At 36.7% G+C, this 19057-nt stretch overlaps 1 long non-coding RNA gene across 1 annotated transcript; it reads left to right on the forward strand.

Moving 5' to 3' along the window:
* The first annotated feature begins 3789 nt into the window (after positions 1-3789).
* On the forward strand, positions 3790-4203 carry LOC131253839 (uncharacterized). The gene is made up of 3 exons (XR_009175302.1): positions 3790-3834; positions 3926-4003; positions 4098-4203. It is a non-coding gene; the product is annotated as an uncharacterized LOC131253839 (long non-coding RNA).
* Positions 4204-19057: the final 14854 nt, after the last annotated feature.

Genomic DNA, 19057 nt, shown 5'->3' on the forward strand with positions numbered 1-19057 from the left:
CTGTATGACCTAATAAACAGATTGGATGCCAAATAAAGAGTACAGTGGGCCTTACATAGGATTTTAATGATGGATATCCAATCACTATTGTTTTCATGTGGTGTGGTCCACCTGATATTTATATACCTCCCAATTTTGGGCCCTACCATGATGTATCTTTTATATCCACATGTTCCATCCATTTGGAGAGATCATTTTAGGGCAATATCCAAAGATAAATCCAAAGCTCTAGTGGACCCCAGCACAGAAAATAATGGGGATAGTGACACCCACCATTAAAAACTGTTTAAGGGCCACGAGAGTTTTAGATCAAGCTGATATTTGTGTTTTAACTTATTTCATGCTTTTTTAAACTTTTGAACAGGTTGGATTTCAAATAAAAATTATGGATGCATTCCCGCGGTATTTTAAGTGTTACCCTTACGTTGGAGCCCACCTTGACGATTTGATAAATATCCATCCTGTCCATCTTTTTTTTCCAGCTCATTTTAGGACATGGTCCCAAAAATTAGGCAGTCTACTGTTAAAAATTTCGTAGGGCCCACCATAAAAAATTTCTTATTGATCCAAAACTTCTGTCACCCCCAAAAGGGTTTCAATGGTAGACATTCAATCCCTCATTGCTTTTGATCGTGTGGTCCACTTGATAGTTATATGTATCTTATTTTTCATATCAAGCGTTACGACGAGCTCCTCATATGGACGTACGGTTTGGATATAACACATACCTCATGATGGGACCCACAGGACTTGCTAACGTCACCCACACCATTTCCATTGGGACGTGGATTAGCTACTGACAGGTTGAGTACAGAGACTTGCTAGTCAGGTGACGTCACTAAGTTCTATGGGCCCAACCATGTTGTATGTTTTGTATCCATGCCGTCCATCTACTTGGACAGATCATATTAGGGGATGATCCAAAGAATGAGTAAAATCAAAATCTCGAGTGGACCCCACCACAGAAAATAGTGGGGAGAGTGACGCCCACCATTAAAAAGTTCTAAGGTCCACAAAAGTTTCAGATCAAGCTGATATTTGTGTTTTCCCTTCTTCCATGTCTTCGCTAACACATGAACAGGTTGGATCTCAAAAAAAAACATCATGATGGACCTTTGGAAGGTTTCAACGGTAGGCATCACTCTTCCCACTATTTTCTGTGGTGGGGTCCACTCCAGCCTTGGCTCTGCATCATTCTTTGGTTAGTACCCTGAAATGATCTCTAAAAATGTATGAACGGTGTGGATACAAAACATACATCATGGTGGGGCCCACATAACTTGGTGATGTCACTTCAGTAGCAAGTCTCGCTACTCATCCACGTCCGATACAAAGAGGGGTTAGGGCGCCGGCCCTAACCACTCCCTATCCCTCCATCTCTCCTTCTCTGTCTGCGCCTCTCCCTCTCTCTGTCTACGCCTCTCCCTCTCTCTCTCTGTCTACGCCTCTCCCTCTCTCTCTGCCTCTCTCTCTCCGCTTGATCTCTCTCTCTCTCTCTCTCTCTCTCTCTCTCTCTCTCTCTCTATCTCCACTCTCGAACCCTCCCCTCTCCCTCCGGCTCGGATGTCGTCGGCTTCCGTACCAAATCTGGCATCCTCCTCTTGCCAATTACGGCCTGCAATAATCGAACGACGGAGATTGATCCGGAAGAGGCGGTTGCTAGAGAGACGAAGGGCCTTCCTGGGGAATGCCGCAGCGGTTCTTCGTCACGAAAGAGAAGGCGGGGGGCGGTGCCTGGGCAAGGGAGTTTGAGTGTGGTAGATCAGGTGCATGCATTGGTGGGCCACAAGTGCTTGGAGATTGTGGGCCCCATCATGTGTGTGGTTAGGGTTTCGTCGAGGGCGTGGTCAGGTTGGCAGTTTCCGAAATCAAGGATAGCAGCTGGTTCTTTGTTTACGCATTTGAGGTACCCTGCTATTTCATCTCTCTTTTCTAAAATGTTTTTAATTTTAAAGTTTTTTTTTAATTATTAATTTATGGATGAGGAATTTAGAGAAGTCTTGATAATATGGTAAACTGCATTTGCATGCATGCATCTGCCTTTTGGTTTGGCAAGTATTGCTACATTTAGAGGGCATATTTGGTGATCTAGACTGTCTGTTTGGCAGGCCTCACCATCGATGGGCTGTGGTGTGAAGAATGTGTGCATCTGTTTGGATAAGAAGTCCAATCGTTTGGATGGCTGGCATTGTTTAGAATCCATTGATTGTGCAAAGATTTGTGTATTGAAAATTTGACTATGTTGTGCATTTTTTGTTGAATGTCATATTATCTCTTTCATTAGATTGGTTTTGCTTTGATCTTTGCAATTATTCTCTACTTGTAAATGATTTATTAACAAAGCCCCCTTCTCATTTACCACCAAAAAGGTGAGTTTTCATTTACTTGTAAATGAGGAGAGGGCAATGGCTTTATTTTTTTGAATGAAAGCCTATGAGGTAGATTTCAATTATTTATTTATTTATTGTTATTATTTTTAATACCAATTTCAGGCTATTCAAACATTGTAAATGATTTATTAGTAAATCATTAACCACCATCCAAATGACCCCTAAAATAGGAGAGGCATTCGATTTATGCTGACAATATGTTTACACTTGCTTGGGAAGTGGATGATTTTGTGGCAAACTGTTTGCCTTTGCATTTCCCTCGATAAGGGAGTACCCCCTATATATTTTATTTCTTTTTCAAAAGCTCAAATGAAGGAAACGAGTTTGTTTTTGATGTGATGTTTTCAATGACAATTTTGGAGGAAAAATGTTTTATTTTGTGAGATTGCAATCCAAACAGTTTCAAATACAAAGAGAGAGCATTTTCTAAGACTTAAATTTTGCAAAACAAACAAGTGCAAAGGGTTTGGCTGATGTAGTTTACCTCTTGCCTATGTTGCATGTTTGTTTTGCTTTGCTTCCTTGATTTACACTAACTGAACAAGACCTAAATGGAAATGCATTTTTTTGCTGTTTGTTTGCACCTATCTAATAAGCAAACTTTAGGAGCCTTTGGAAAGGTCTTGCTGGTGGTAGCTTGTGCCCCAACTCTTTCCAATTTAATGCAAAAAAGGAACTTGGGTTTTCAACAGGGCAGCATGCATGGCAGCCTCTCCTTTTCCTTTTAATGCAAGAAAGGAACTTGGTTACTATTTTTTTTTTGTATTTTTGGTGTTTTTATTTTTCACAATTTAGTTTGCATGTAAGCGATATCGACTTCCTAGTTTTTATAGTGATTAAAATTTTCCCTTTTTACCAATTTATGTGCATTTTCTGCTTAAATATTTGGTTTTCATGTTTTGACAGGATCAAGTTGACCCAAGTCTATTTTTTTGGGTTTATGCATAATGGAAATCAATGAATTTAATTCCCACATTGGTTTCTACTGAAATCAGTGGGAATTCCCACACTGATTATGAATGTTTTAAGGAAACCTTTCTCCGCCACATTTAAGTGAGTTACTCATTACCTTTACCAGAGTAAACTCTGTGGGGTTCACCGTTATTTATTTATTTTATTCACTCCATTCATCCATGCTAACATATAATTTGAGGTCTAAAGAACAAAAAGGAAGCATATCGAAAGCTCAAGTGGACCACACCACAAGTACAAAGCCGCGCAGTCTCCAACATGGTTAATATTTATCTTCGCACTACAGGAAAATACCCTTTTATGGGCTTTTCTTTGCATCTGCCCCTATCTGCATTTTAAAACTTTTTGAATAGGAAGATTTTGTTTCATTTAAACAACAGGAATAAAAGATTCAAACACTGGGTTAGCTGCACCCAACTAGTAGAATCTTGTTTCTGATAAACAAATGATGTAAGAGGAGCAGCCTCTTCAGGTAATCTTTATGAGGGCTGCCTGTTGTTGTGATTATGACTACATGGTATGTTGTTTAACCTTACATATGTGTTTATTTATGTTTTGAGCAGGTTGCAAGATGCACAAAAATAATAAACCAGAATTCTGAGGAAGCAAAGTATGTAATAAATGTCAAGCAAATTGCCAAGGTATATTTTCTATGCGATGTTTTGTTATTTCAGGTTGGTATAACTTAAGAATCTTGGCACATTTTGATGGACCTAATTCTTTCTGTACCTGCAGTTTGTTGTTGGTTTGGGCGATAAAGTTTCACCAACAGATATTGAAGAAGGCATGCGTGTCAGGTAAGTTCAATTTTCCATTATTTATTTCTATGACTTTCTTATTTATTTATTTCTTTGACTTTCTTTCCTCTTTTTTTTTTTTTGGGAAATGGCTTTCCAATGTTTTGTTCATCTTGGATTTAATTAGGATGTTTCATTCATGATAAGACATGCAATTGTAATTGACATGACTATTACTCTTTTACCCTGGCTTTGGGACCAGCCATGGTAAAGGCACACATTGACATCACTCACAGCGCAAGCCACCACCTCTTTTGAAAGATAGCAAGAAACTTTCCTTGAAAGGCGCTGAGGTGGTGCCAAAAAACATACACAAGCCAAACAAGGCAAGAAGCACAAACCACCACTTGTAACTGTAAAAGCAGAATCCTGGTGTGGAAACATAGAACTGCACCAAAAAATGAAAAATGGAAATGAAAAATCAAGGTAAATGCTTCTCATAAGGTCTGCTTTATTTAGAGTAGAATTAGATAAATCAAAAACTGATTACCAAAATCAACTCATCATTAAAAAAAAAAAAAAATCCTTTACATATTAGTTTTGAAGGAAGATCTAGAATGCATTCAGCTAATGCTTTTGAAGTAGAAATTACATTATTCAAGAAGTGAGTAGTGAGTATTTTAATTCGCATATAAGAATGCTTTTGCATAAGCATTTTTCCAATTCCAGGATAAGCACCTGATGACCCAGTGCCGTAAGGGTGATATAGCATTCAAATTCACAAGTTACCAAGGATATTTGTGCATGTGTTGTTGTTTTTAGATACATGCATACCAAGACATGTATTCTATGTTATTATGTAAAACATCAATGATCAATAATATTTGTTGTGTCCCCACATGATATTCAGTGATTGAACTAGTATTGATCCAAAGTAAAACTGATAACCCTAACTAATGTATTAACATTCATCACTTGGGACATGCTGTAGTCACAAAAATCATAAAGGTAAACTTATAACCTAAACCTATAACCTACAACATTAACCTAAACCTAAACCTATAACCTAAACCTAAACCATTGTTAGATATATTTTGTATCTAATGCATCTTAAATATTTAGAATTAAGAAGTCTCAAGTCCAACTAGTTGGACTGCAATTTATTGCATCTTAAACATTTTTACAGATCATTTTATAAATCATTTACATCTTTGCTATCAATTGTATTATCAAATGAAATTCAAACTCTTTGTTGGGGTTAACTGTAAATCATTTATAGTTGTTTATAATAATATGAAAAAAATTTATTTTTGTTTATAATAAAATTAAAAGGTGGGAACCGTTGCTATGACCATGATGTGCATTTGAATTTTTTTAAATGCACCAACCAGAAACGATTTGAGACGACGTTCAACGATACTTTGTTAAATATAAAATTTATGACCTTTAGTTACTTGGTTAATTAAAAAGAACTACGTAGTGGCTTGATCTCAATCTGACTTTTTGGGTACGTAGGCAGCCGTTCATAATGTATTAGAATATCGGTGCAGCCACAAATCTTTTTTCTCCTTTGAATTGTAACAGACTGTAACGGTTGCATTTTTCTCTGTCATACAGGTTGTAGCTATCAAAGATATAATATCACCTCCTTATATGGAAACATTTAATGATGTGCACAGGTAAATTCATTTTTTCTTATTCCTTATATTGTTTCCCAGTTATATTTGTGTTGGTTTTAGAGTACAGGTAGCAATATAAAGTGTTGGTCGATTGTGGCTTATAGACAAAGGGATGAGTAACCAACAATACGAATATGGGAGGCCTTCCCCAGGTATCCAAATGCTTTTAGATATAATTATGTTATTTTTAAATGTATTAGATCGAAATTAATCGAGCAGACCCGGATGTGCGTCGGAGCTATCCAGATGAGTGGGGGTCCTGGAAGGTGGGAACCGCTGTTATGACCATGATGAAGCTGTCCATTTTCTATGGACAGCATTGGAGTGGTCTGACATTTGGACAGACCATGTTTATGTATTTACATAAAATTTATGGAGCAGACCTGGATGTGTGTCGGGGCTATCTGGATGTTGAGCGGGGGTCCCTGGAAGGTGGGAACCGCTGTTATGACCATGATGAAGCTGTCCATTTCCTATGGACAGCATTGGAAGGGCCTAACCATTTGGACAGGCCATGTTTATATATTTATTCGAAATTGATGGAGCAGACCCGGATGTGTGTCGGAGCTATCCAGATGTTGAGTGGGGTCCCTGAAAGATGGGAACCGTTGTTATGATTATGATGAAGCTGTCCATTTCCTATGGACAACATTGGAAGGGCCTGACCAATTGGAGCAGGCTGTGTTTATATCTGTTTTTGCAGGGACCACACCCTTAACCTATAACCTAAACCTATTCTCAAATCCCCAAAACGTATAACTACAACCTAAACCTATAAACTATAACCTAAACCTATAACCTAAACTCAATTCCCTAAACATTAACCTACAACCTAACCTAAACCTATATTTATTCCCTAAATCTATTCTCAAATCTCAAAACCTATAACCTAAACCATACCCTAAACCTATAACCTATAACCGAAACCTATAACCTAAACTCAATTCCCTAAACCTTAACCTATAATCTAACCTAAACCTATACTTATAACCTAAACCTATCCTCAAATCCCAAAACATATAACCTAAACCGATAACCTATAACCTATAACCTAAACTCAATTCCCTAAACCTTAACCTATAACCTAACCTAAACCTATACTTATAACCTAAACCGATTCTCAAATCCTAAAACCTATAACTATAACCTAAACTTTAACCAAAAACCTATAACCTAACCTAAACCTAAACCTATAACCTATACCTATAACCTTAACCTTAACATATATTTTTAACCTAAACGTAAACCTAAACCTAAACCTATAACCTAAACCTATTCTCAAATCCTTAAACCTAAACCTAAACCTTAATGTATTCTCAAATCCCTAAACCTAAACCTACACCTAATCCTAATCTAAACTCCCTAACCTAAACCTAAACCTAAACTTGATAACCCAAACCTAAACCCGATCCCGAACCCGAACCCAATTTCCTAAACCTAAACCTTAATCTATTCTCAATTCCCTAAACCAATTGCTTATAACCTAAACCGAAACTTAAACCTATACCTTAACCTAAACTTAAAACTAAACCTATAACCTATAACCTAAACATAAACCTAAAACCTAAATGTATTTTCAAATCCTTAAACCTAAACCTACACCTAATCCTAATCTAAACACCTTAACCTAAACCTAAAGATAAACTTGATAACCCAAACCTAAACCCGATCCCGAACCCGAACCCGATTTCCTAAACCTAAACCTTAACCTATTCTCAATTCCTAAACCTATAGCTTATAACATAAACCTAAAGCTAAACCTAAACCTTAACCTTAACCTAAACCTAAACCTTAACCTAAACCTATAACATATAGCCTTAACCTAAACCTGTAACTTATAACCTAAACCTAAACCTAAAACCTAAATGTATTCTCAAATCCTTAAACCTAAACCTACACCTAATCCTAATCTCAACTCCCTAACCTAAACCTAAACTTAAACTTGAAAATCCAAACCTAAACCCGATCCTGAACCCGAACCCGATTTCCTAAACATAAACCTTAACCTATTCTCAATTCTCTAAACCTATTGCTTATAACCTAAACCGAAATCTAAACCTATACCTTAACCTAAACCTAAACATAAACCTATAACCTATAACCTAAACATAAACCTAAAACCTAAATGTATTCTCAAATCCCTAAACATAAACCTACACATAATCCTAATCTCAACTCCCTAACCTAAACCTAAACCTAAACACCTAAACATGAAAACCAAAACCCAAACCCGATCCCGAACTCGAACCCGATTTCCTAAACCTAAACCTTAACCTATTCTCAATTTCCTAAACATATAGCTTATAACCTAAACCTAAACCTAAACCTGTAACCTGTAACATAAATATAAACCTAAAACCTAAATGTATTCTCAAATCCTTAAACATAAACCTACACTTACTCCTAATCTCAACTCCCTAACCTAAACCTAAACCTAAACTTGAAAACTCAAACATAAACCTGATCCCAAACCCGAACCCGATTTCCTAAACCTAAACCTTAATATATTCTCAAATCTCTAAACCTAAACCTACACCTAATCCTAATCTCAACTCCCTAACCTAAACCTAAACCTAAACTTGAAAATCCAAACCTAAACCCGATCCCGAACCCGAACCCAATTTCCTAAACCTAAACCTTAACCTATTCTCAATTCCCTAAACCTATAGCTTATAACCTAAACCTAAACCTAAACCTAAACCTAAACCTGTAACCTAAACCTAAAACCTAAATGTATTCTCAAATCCCTAAACCTATACCTACACCGAATCCTAATCTCAACTCCCTAACCCAAACCTAAACCTAAACTTGAAAACCAAAACCTAAACCCGATCCCGAACCCGAACCCGATTTCCTAAACCTAAACCTTAACACATTCTCAATTCCCTAAACCTATAGCTTATAACCTAAACCGAAACCTAAACCTAAACCTAAACCTAAACCTATAACCTAAACATAAACCTAAACCTAAATGTATTCTCAAATTCCTAAACCTAAACCTACACCTAATCCTAATCTCAACTCCCTAACCTAAACCTAAACCTAAACTTGATAACCCAAACCTAAACCCGATCCTAAACCCGAATCCGATTTCCTAAACCTAAACCTTAATCTATTCTCAATTCCCTAAACCTATAGCTTATAACCTAAACGTAAACCTTAACCTAAACCTAAACCTAAACCTAAACCTGTAACCTAAACCTAAAACCTAAATGTATTCTCAAATTCCAAAACCTAAACCTACACCTAATCCTAATCTCAACTCCCTATCATAAACCTAAACCTAAACTTGAAAACCAAAACCTAAACCCGATCCTGAACCCGAACCCAATTTCTTAAACCGAAACCTTAATATATTCTCAATTCCCTAAACCTTAACCTATAACCAAACCTAAACCTAAATCTATAACCTAAGTGTATTCTCAAATCCTTAAACCTAAACCTATACCTATCCTAATCTCAACTCCCAAACCTAAACCTAAACCTAAACTTGAAAACCAAAACCTAAACCCGATCCCAAACCCGAACCTGATTTCCTAAACCTAAACCTTAACCTATTCTCAATTCCCTAAACCTATAGCTTATAACCTAAACCGAAACCTATACCTAAACCTAAACCTAAACCTAAACCTAAACCTATAACCTATAACCTAAACATAAACCTAAAACCTAAATGTATTCTCAAATTCCTAAACCTAAACCTACACCTAATCCTAATCTCAACTCCTTAACCTAAACTTAAACCTAAACTTGATAACCCAAACCTAAACCCGATCCTGAACCCGAACCCGATTTCCTAAACCTAAACCTTAACCTATTCTCAATTCCCTAAACCTAAATCTATAACCTAAATCTAAACCTAAATCTATAACCTAAATCTAAACCTAAAACCTAAGTGTATTCTCAAATCCTTAAACCTAAACCTACATATAATCCTAATCTCAACTCCTTAACCTAAACTTAAACCTAAATTTGAAAACCCAAACCTAAACCCGATCCCGAACCCGAACCCGATTTCCTAAACCTAAACATTAACCTATTCTCAATTCCCTAAACCTATAGCTTATAACCTAAACCTAAACCTAAACCTATAACCTATAACCTTGACCTAAACCTAAACCTAAACCTGTAACCTATAACCTAAACCTAAACCTAAAACCTAAATGTATTCTCAAATCCCTAAACCTAAACCTACACCTAATCCTAATCTCAACTCCCTAACCTAAACCTAAACCTGATCTCGAACCCGAACCCGATTTTCTAAACCTAAACCTTAACCTGTTCTCAATTCCCTAAACCTATAGCTTATAACCTAAACCGAAACCTAAACCTATACCTAAACTTAAACCTAAACCTAAACCTAAACCTATAACCTATAACCTAAACATAGACCTAAAACCTAAATGTATTCTCAAATCCCTAAACCTAAACCTACACCTAATCTTAATCTCAACTCCTTGACCTAAACCTAAACCTAAATTTGAAAACCCAAACCTAAACCCGATCCTGAACCCAAACCCGATTTCCTAAACCTAAACCTTAACCTATTCTCAATTCCCTAAACCTTAACCTATAACCTAACCTATACCTAAATCTATAACCTAAACCTAAACCTAAAACCTAAGTGTATACTCAAATCCTTAAACCTATACCTACACCTAATCCTAATCTCAATTCCCTAACCTAAACCTAAACCTAAACTTGAAAACCCAAACCTAAACCCAATCCCAAACCCGAACCTGATTTTCTAAACCTAAACATTAACCTATTCTCAATTCCCTAAACCTATATCTTATAACCTAAACCTTAACCTAAACCTAAACCTAATCCTATAACCTATAACCTTAACCTAAACCTAAACCTAAACCTGTAACCTATAACCTAAACCTAAACCTAAAACCTAAATGTATTTTCAAATCTTTAAACCTAAACCTACACCTAATCCTAATCTCAACTCCCTAACCTAAACCTAAACTTAAACTTGAAAACCCAAACCTAAACCCGATCCTGAACCTGAACCCGATTTCCTAAACTTAAACCTTAACCTTTTCTCAATTCCCTAAACCTATATCTTATAACCTAAACCTAAGCCTAAACCTAAACCTAAACCTAAACCTGTAACCTATAACCTAAACCTAAACCTAAAACCTAAATATATTCTGAAATCCCTAAACCTAAACCTATACCTAATCCTAATCTTAACTCCTTAACCTAAACCTAAACCTAAACCCGATCCCGAACCCCAACCCGATTTCCTAAACCTAAACCTTAACCTATTCTCAATTCCCTAAACCTATAGCTTATAACCTAAACCTAAACCTAAACCTAAACCTAAACCTGTAACCTAAACCTAAAACCTAAATGTATTCTAAAATCCCTAAACCTAAACCTACACCTAATCCTAATCTCAACTCCCTAACCTAAACTTAAACCCGATCTCGAACCCGAACCCGATTTCCTAAACCTAAACCTTAACCTATTCTCAATTCCCTAAACCTATTACTTATAACTTAAACCGAAACCTAAACTTATACCTTAACCTAAACCTAAACCTAAACCTAAACCTATAACACATAACCTAAACATAAACCTAAAACTTAAATGTATTCTCAAATCCCTAAACCTAAACCTACACCTAATCCTAATCTCAACTCCCTAACCTAAACCTAAACCTAAACTTGAAAGCCCAAACCTAAACCCGATCCCGAACCCAAACCCGATTTCTTAAACCTAAACCTAAATGTATTCTCAAGTCCCTAAACCTAAACCAACACCTAATCCTAATCTCAACTCCCTAACCTAAACCTAAACTTAAACTTGAAAATCCAAACCAAAACCCGATCCTGAATCCGAACCGATTTCCTAATCCCAAACCTATAGCTTATAACCTAAACCTAAACCTAAACCTGTAACCTATAACCTTAACTTAAACCTAAACCTAAACCTGTAACTTATAACCTAAACCTAAACCTAAAACCTAAATGTATTCTCAAATCCCTAAACCTAAACCTACACCTAATCCTAATCTCAATTCCCTAATCTAAACCTAAACTTGAAAATCCAAACCTAAACCCGATCTCGAACCCGAACCCGATTTTCTAAACCTAAACCTTAACCTATTCTCAATTCCCTAAACCTATAGCTTATAACCTATACCTAAACCTATAACATATAACTTAAACCTAAACCTAAAACCTAATATATTCTCAAATCCCTAAACCTAAACCTACACCTAATCCTAATCTCAACTCCCTAACCTAAACCTAAACTTAAACTTGAAAATCCAAACCTAAACCCGATCCCGAACCCGAACCCGATTTCCTAAAGCTAAACCTTAACCTATTCTCAATTACCTAAACCTAAACATAAACCTGAACTTAAACTTTAACCTAAACCAATAACCTATAACCTAAACCTAAACCTAAATCCTAAATGTATTCTTAAATCCCTAAACCTAAACCTACACCTAATCCTAATCTCAACTCCTTAACCTAAACCTAAACCTAAACTTGAAAATCCAAACCTAAACCCGATCCCGAACTCGAACCCAATTTCCTAAACTTAAACATTAACATATTCTCAATTCCCTAAACCTATAGCTTATGACCTAAACCTAAACCTAAACCTCAAGCTTAACCTATAACCTATAACCTAAACCTAAAATTAAAACCTAAATGTATTCTCAAATCCCTAAACCTAAACCTACACTTAATCCTAATCTCAACTCCCTAACCTAAACCTAAACCTAAACGTGAAAACCCAAACCTAAACCCGATCCCGAACCCGATTTCCTAAACCTAAACCTTAACCTATTCTCAATTCCCTAAACCTTAACCTATAACCTAACCTAAACCTAAACCTATTACCTGCACTTATAACCTAAACCTATAACCTAAACATAAGCCTAAAACCTAAACCTAAACCCAAAATCGAAATGTATTCTCAAATCCCTAAACCTAAACTTACACCTAATCCTAATCTCAACTCCCTAACCTAAACCTAAACCTAAACTTGAAAACCCAAACCTAAACAAACCTGAACTCGATTTCCTAAACCTAAACCTTAACCTATAACATAACATAAACCTAAACCTATTACCTGCACTTATAACCTAAACCTATAACCTATAACCTAAACATAAACCTAAAACCTAAACCTAAACCTAAAATCGAAATGTATTTTCAAATCCTTAAACCTAAACCTACACCTAATCCTAATCTCAACTCCCTAACCTAAACTTAAACCTAAACTTGATAACCCAAACCTAAACCCGATCCTGAACTTGGACCCGATTTCCTAAACCTAAACCTTAACCTTAACCTATTCTCAATTCCCTAAAGCTATAACCTATATACTATAACCTATAACTAAAACCTAAACCTATAACCTAAGCCTAAACCTTAACCTAAACCTAAACCTAAACCTAAACCAAAACCTATAACCTAAACCTTAACCTATAACCTATAACCTATAACCTAAACTTATAACCTATAACCTAAAACCTAATCCTAAACCTAAACCTAAACCTAAAACCTAACACCTAAACCCTAAAACCTAAACCTAAACCTATTTTAATGATCAGTTTTATTTTTAAAAAGTGCCCACTTTTTTGGAAGAAGTTTATGCAATTCTTCATGATTCTGAATTATAATGTTTTGTTGGTTTAATATTATTTTTTTCAGGTGAAAGACACAAAAAGAAAATTGTTGCTGATTTTTTTTTTCTTTTTTTTATTTATGATGTTAAACTTATATGTATTTATGTGTGGATGAATGTAATGTGGATAAGATTGCTTGTGTTTGGATGGATGTAGTTTATGTATGGATGAATGTAGTTTATGTTGGATTTACGTAGTTTGGGTTTAGATGGATGTAGTTTATGTTTGGATGAATATAGTTTATGTTGGATTTACGTAGTTTGGGTTTAGATGGATGTGAATGTGAATATGATGAAATATATTATATAACAGGTGTATATCAGGAAGAATACGATGATGTAACAAGTGTATATTGACCCTCTTCTAAGGGACGGTCCATGACAGTCCTTTTTAAGGACGGTCCATGACCGTCCTTTTAAAGGATGGTCTGTGGCCGTTCTTTGAAGGCCCATAAGAGACGGTCCATGATAGTCCTTTTTAAGGACGGTCCATGACCGTCCTTTTTAAAGACGGTCCATGACCGTCCTTTAAAAGGATGGTGTATGGCCGTCCTTTGAAGGCGCATCAGAGATGGTATACGACGGTCTTTTTTAAGGACGGTTGATGGCCGTCCTTTAAAGGCTCATAAGAGACGGTCCGAGACCGTCCTTTTTTAAGACGGTCCATGACTGTCCTTTTTTGTCAATAAAAATGACGGTTTTCGACCGTCCTTTAAGTAATACGACACGTCAAAATTTGACGGCCCTTGCGACGGTCCATGACCGTCCTTTTTGGTCATTTGAGACGGTTTTGAACCGTCCTTTTTTCACAATTTTGGCGTAGTGTATGAAGATATGAAACATATTGGTTGAATGATTATGAATCCCTTTGATTGGTTGATATATGTGAATGATTAGGATGATTGAATGTGCAATGTGTTGATGAGTGTCTGACTTTGTGGATTTATAGTACATTAAATTTTTTATTTTTTATTTTTCACACACGCACACACTCCCACACACGCACGCTAGTGGAATTTCACCACCTATGGGTACTCAAACCCTTGACCCGGAGTTGAAACTCCTGAGAGTCTACTACCGGAGCAAGAGCAAGGACCCTTATAGTACATTAATTATGTGCATATGGTAAAACAGTATGATTACTTGGTTTAAGTACACATTGTGTACAAGTCACAGTCTATAACTCAGGTCTGAGGGTGCACACCCTATATCAGAATTGTGGGGCATGACAAAATGGTATCAGAGATGCTTTTTCTAAACCCTAAGGTGACCTATAAGTTATGTACCCCACTTAATTTAAAAACCAATAACCCCCTTAAAATTAGAAACTTAACATTTAGGATTTCTCTATTTGTTCAAGTGCAAAATAATAAACATAATTTCCTATTCTTGTTAAAGATAAGTCGATAGAAAGGAAACAAGATGAAAATATGGTTGATAGAAATGATGGTGAAGAGGTGACACAGTTTCCTGTACCACCCCTCGTACATCAGATGATCAAGGTGGAGCTGGACCAAGTACTCAATTGCCTTTATCCCCAAAACTTATGTGTGCCAATCTCGTTGGATCTAGCTCGTAACCTTGGGATGCTACTTTTGAATTGGTAAATCAAATGGTAGCTATGATGAAACAACAATATGATCACATTCACACAAAGCAAGTACCTAATTGATATATTAATATAAGGTAATTTAAGAACCAATAATGAATACATGCTTAAAAGGATGAATTAAAGTTCAAAAGGAAGTTATGATGAAGAACTAAAGATATGGATGAAGGGAATGAGATTTTGAAGAGTTAAAGACCTTAAGAAATTTAGTATCAAAGCAGTGAAAGCAACTAAAATTTAAGTAGTGAAGATTTAAAGAAACTAGTAGAAGTTCGATTGATCAAAATCAGGGTCCAATTGATCGAGGATGCATCGAGCGATTCGCTTGAGTGATCGGTGGAAAATCAAATTTAATGTTGAACTCTCTGGAAAGTTTTTAAATCGATCGATGGAAATTCAAAATTTTGACAAAAGCTTGTTCGATCGACGAATCAGATTAGATCGATCGATCAACCGCGATGCACGAATTCGAAAATCAATTGATAAACGTTAGTGGAAAACGATTGATCGATCGATCGACCAATCATTCAATGGTATACGTAACTCTGTAAATCTTAAGTCATTTTGGAATTTTATTTTTAAGGAGGTAGTTATAGGCATTCTAGGGGCGAATTAGGTTAGAGGAATGGCTTGAGAGAAGGCAAAGCTTGTTTGGCTTCATTCCTCTTCTTTAATCAGTCGATCCATGTTTGTTTTTCTTTTAATTAAGATGTTAGGTATGTTAGGCTAATCTCTTAGATAAGGCTAATGGATGAACCTCTTGATAGATATTTGATATTTAATTCATTTTTAATGAAAGTTATTAGGCTTTTATGTTGAATTGTGATTGGATGTGATTGAATTCGTAAATTAGCGAAGAAATCATCCAATAAAATTGATTGATCTATTATGGCTTCCGATTATAATAGATGTTTTTGATTGCCTAGATTCTGATGAGAGATTAAACTATTGTAATTTTATGCTGGATGTTTGTAACTGACATTACTACGTAATTTCTAATTAAAATGGATTGGAATCCAAATTTAGATAAGTTATCAACTTGAGAAGAAAAATTAAGTTCAAGTTCTGTTAATTGGGAATTCCTAAATCCTTAATTGCTTTTATTCCATGTTTAAATTATTTACTTAATTTTTTGTTAACTTAAAAATCTAGAAAGTCATTTAGCTTTCACTTTGTTCTCATTAATTCTTTGTGAAATGATCTCGATCTTACTGAGTTTATTCCAACAGCACAGTCCTATAGTTGGAATTACCTAATACCGACATCTTCTAACATTTTTTTGTTTAAGAATGATTGACTGACATCATTTTTCTTGATAACGTCATTCTCTAACTAGGAGACATGACTGACGTAGTCTTCTTTTTATTAACATCGCTCACTGATTTCTTCTTCTCGATTGCAGGTTTCTCTATCCTTGCCATAGAAGGAAGGATCGAACGATGATAAGTTTGGTGGATACTGTAACTAATCAGATATAATAATTCACCCACCATTCATAGAAAGTGTGCATCCGATGAGGATAGCTCGAGAAAAGTTATACTCTATTTCTAACTATTTCTGAGATCGCCATTTAGAAAAGGGGACATGCCATTGCATGGGAAATGTATAGCATGCAAAAGATTTTTATAGAGATATTTAGAGCACTTTTCACAAAATTACAGCTGGAGTTAATCTAATGATATACGTCATCTGATGACGGGGTATGGCCGAGAAGCTCTGAGGTGAAAAGTTGTCCGGCAGAAAGAGTGGTTAGAATGACACATGTCGAGATGAGAAGGAAGGATTTAAAAGACCAACATGGTGATGAATTAGATACTTTAAAGAAATAAATGCCTAAGACATAGCTGTAGAAGAAGTGTATAAATAGCAAGGAATCTAACAAAGCAAGTAGTCTCACACCAACGCAATCAAACAAATCAAAATATATTTCCTTATGATAGTTTAGATCTATCATAAGAGTAGCGATAATCCAGTATCAATAATCTTTAAATATAATCCATGTCTATAATTGTGTTAGACTATTTCTAATATCAATATAATTAATTCATCTTTCAAGAAAGTTATCTTACATTGCTCCTTGTGATCGACAATATGTATTTTCTTTTTGTTTGACTGTTTCCGTTTATAAAAGTTATCTTGTACAGAAGGCAAGGTGCAACCCATCTTCAGAGGAAGAATCTCATGTAATTGCCTGATTTTCTTAATAACTATCTTATGAGTGAGTTAATAGGTAAACGATCTTTTCAGGTCTCGGTCATATATAAGGGTGTCAATGGGTTGGGCTCGGGCTTGAAAATTTAGAATTTTAAATAAGGCTAACCCAACGGCCAGCCCCAAACAATTCAAAATCCAGGCCGAGACCTACTTAAGCCTGGGCCATTGACAGCCCTAGTCATATAGGGTCGCATTCGACATTTCAGCCTATCTTGGCAATCAGGTCAAGTTGTTCTGTTTGAATCGAGCCGTTTCTAGCATGACCGCACACACCACACATGACCAACACAAACCAAGTGCCAACAGGTCTTAATGCATACCTAATGCATGTCGTGCTCGATTAGAGTGGTCGACCAGCAAGATCTTAACCCGGCTAGTCTAGTTATGAGTATTAAGTGACCCAATTCGAATCTGACCTGTTGACAACCTTAAGTTAATTTGGTCATTTTACAAAACAAGGTATCTTAGTAATTTAACAAAAATCGCATTCCTAGAGATAATGCTGACATGTACCACAAGATCACGTGCGTGCCCAGGATGGAAAACATCCTCCACTGTTGCGACCTACTGAGTTTCTGCCGAGTCAAGCTACTCACCGATCCGTAACTCTAAACTACTGTCAATACGAAAGACTGGTGCCTCAGGTCTCATCCTCAACACCTTTGAACACCCCAAGGGCCCCACCCTCTCCTAAATCCGGGCCAACTTCCCCACCACCTACAATCGGCCCGTCCATGCCCTCCTCAAAAACTGACTCACCGATTCCAATGAGTCAAACTATAACGATTCCTCCTCCTCCAGCCTTTGGTAAGAAGACAGAACATGCATGACATGGCTCAACTCACAACTGCCCGACTCGGTCCTTTATGTTAGCTTCGGCCGCTTCCCAGTCGTGACTCGGTCTGAGTTGCTTGAGTTCTTGCATGGCCTGGTCAAACAGCCAGACCCTGGTCCTGTGGGTCATACGTACGGAGCTGGCGAACGGGAAAGAGGACGTGGCCACAACCCAGGGGGAACGGATTGGCTACTCCCCCTGACACCAGCCATTGGCTGGTGGTCGGTGCTCTGTGGGGCCACCATGATGTATGTGTGTCATCCATGCTGTCCATCTATTTTTATATATCAATTTATAATATAATAAAAAAAAATGAAGTATATCTCAATCTCAATTGGACCACATTACAGGAAACAGTTTTGAATGAATTTTGACCATTAAAAATGTTTTGGGGGCCAAAAAAGTTTTAGATCAAGCTGATATCTATTTTCTTCCTTCATCTGGGTCTTTATGACCAAATCAACAGATTGGATGTCAAAAAACAGTACAGTGGACCTTAGGAGGATTTTAATTGTGAATATCCATTCATTATTTTTGTCCCGTGGTGTGGCCTACCTAAGATTTATATCCCTATAATTTTCTGTATAAAACCATAAAATGATCTATAAAAGTGGATTAACGGAATGGATGAAACACGTACATCATGGTGGGGCCCACAGAGCACCGACCACCAGCCTCGGGGCTGGTGTCAGGGGGAGTAGCCAATCCGTTCCCCAACCCAGGCGAGTTACAGGAACCGACCAACGAGGCGCGGATTAGCTACTGAACACTTCAGTAGCGATGTTGCTACTGAAATGATGTGGTCGCGCTTCATTGGTGCAAAACTTGGGGCTCCGTTGAAAGCATTTAATGACCCTCTGTCACAGAAAAGAAAGGCCGTTTACTGGGGGCGTTTGTACTCGACCATGGAAAACCTTACTTTCTTTTCTTTTCCTTCTCCTAACAGTGTTGTCTCTTCCAATCTC

Source organism: Magnolia sinica, chromosome 8 (assembly GCF_029962835.1).
Source record: "Magnolia sinica isolate HGM2019 chromosome 8, MsV1, whole genome shotgun sequence".
In the NCBI taxonomy this organism is placed as follows: domain Eukaryota; kingdom Viridiplantae; phylum Streptophyta; class Magnoliopsida; order Magnoliales; family Magnoliaceae; genus Magnolia; species Magnolia sinica.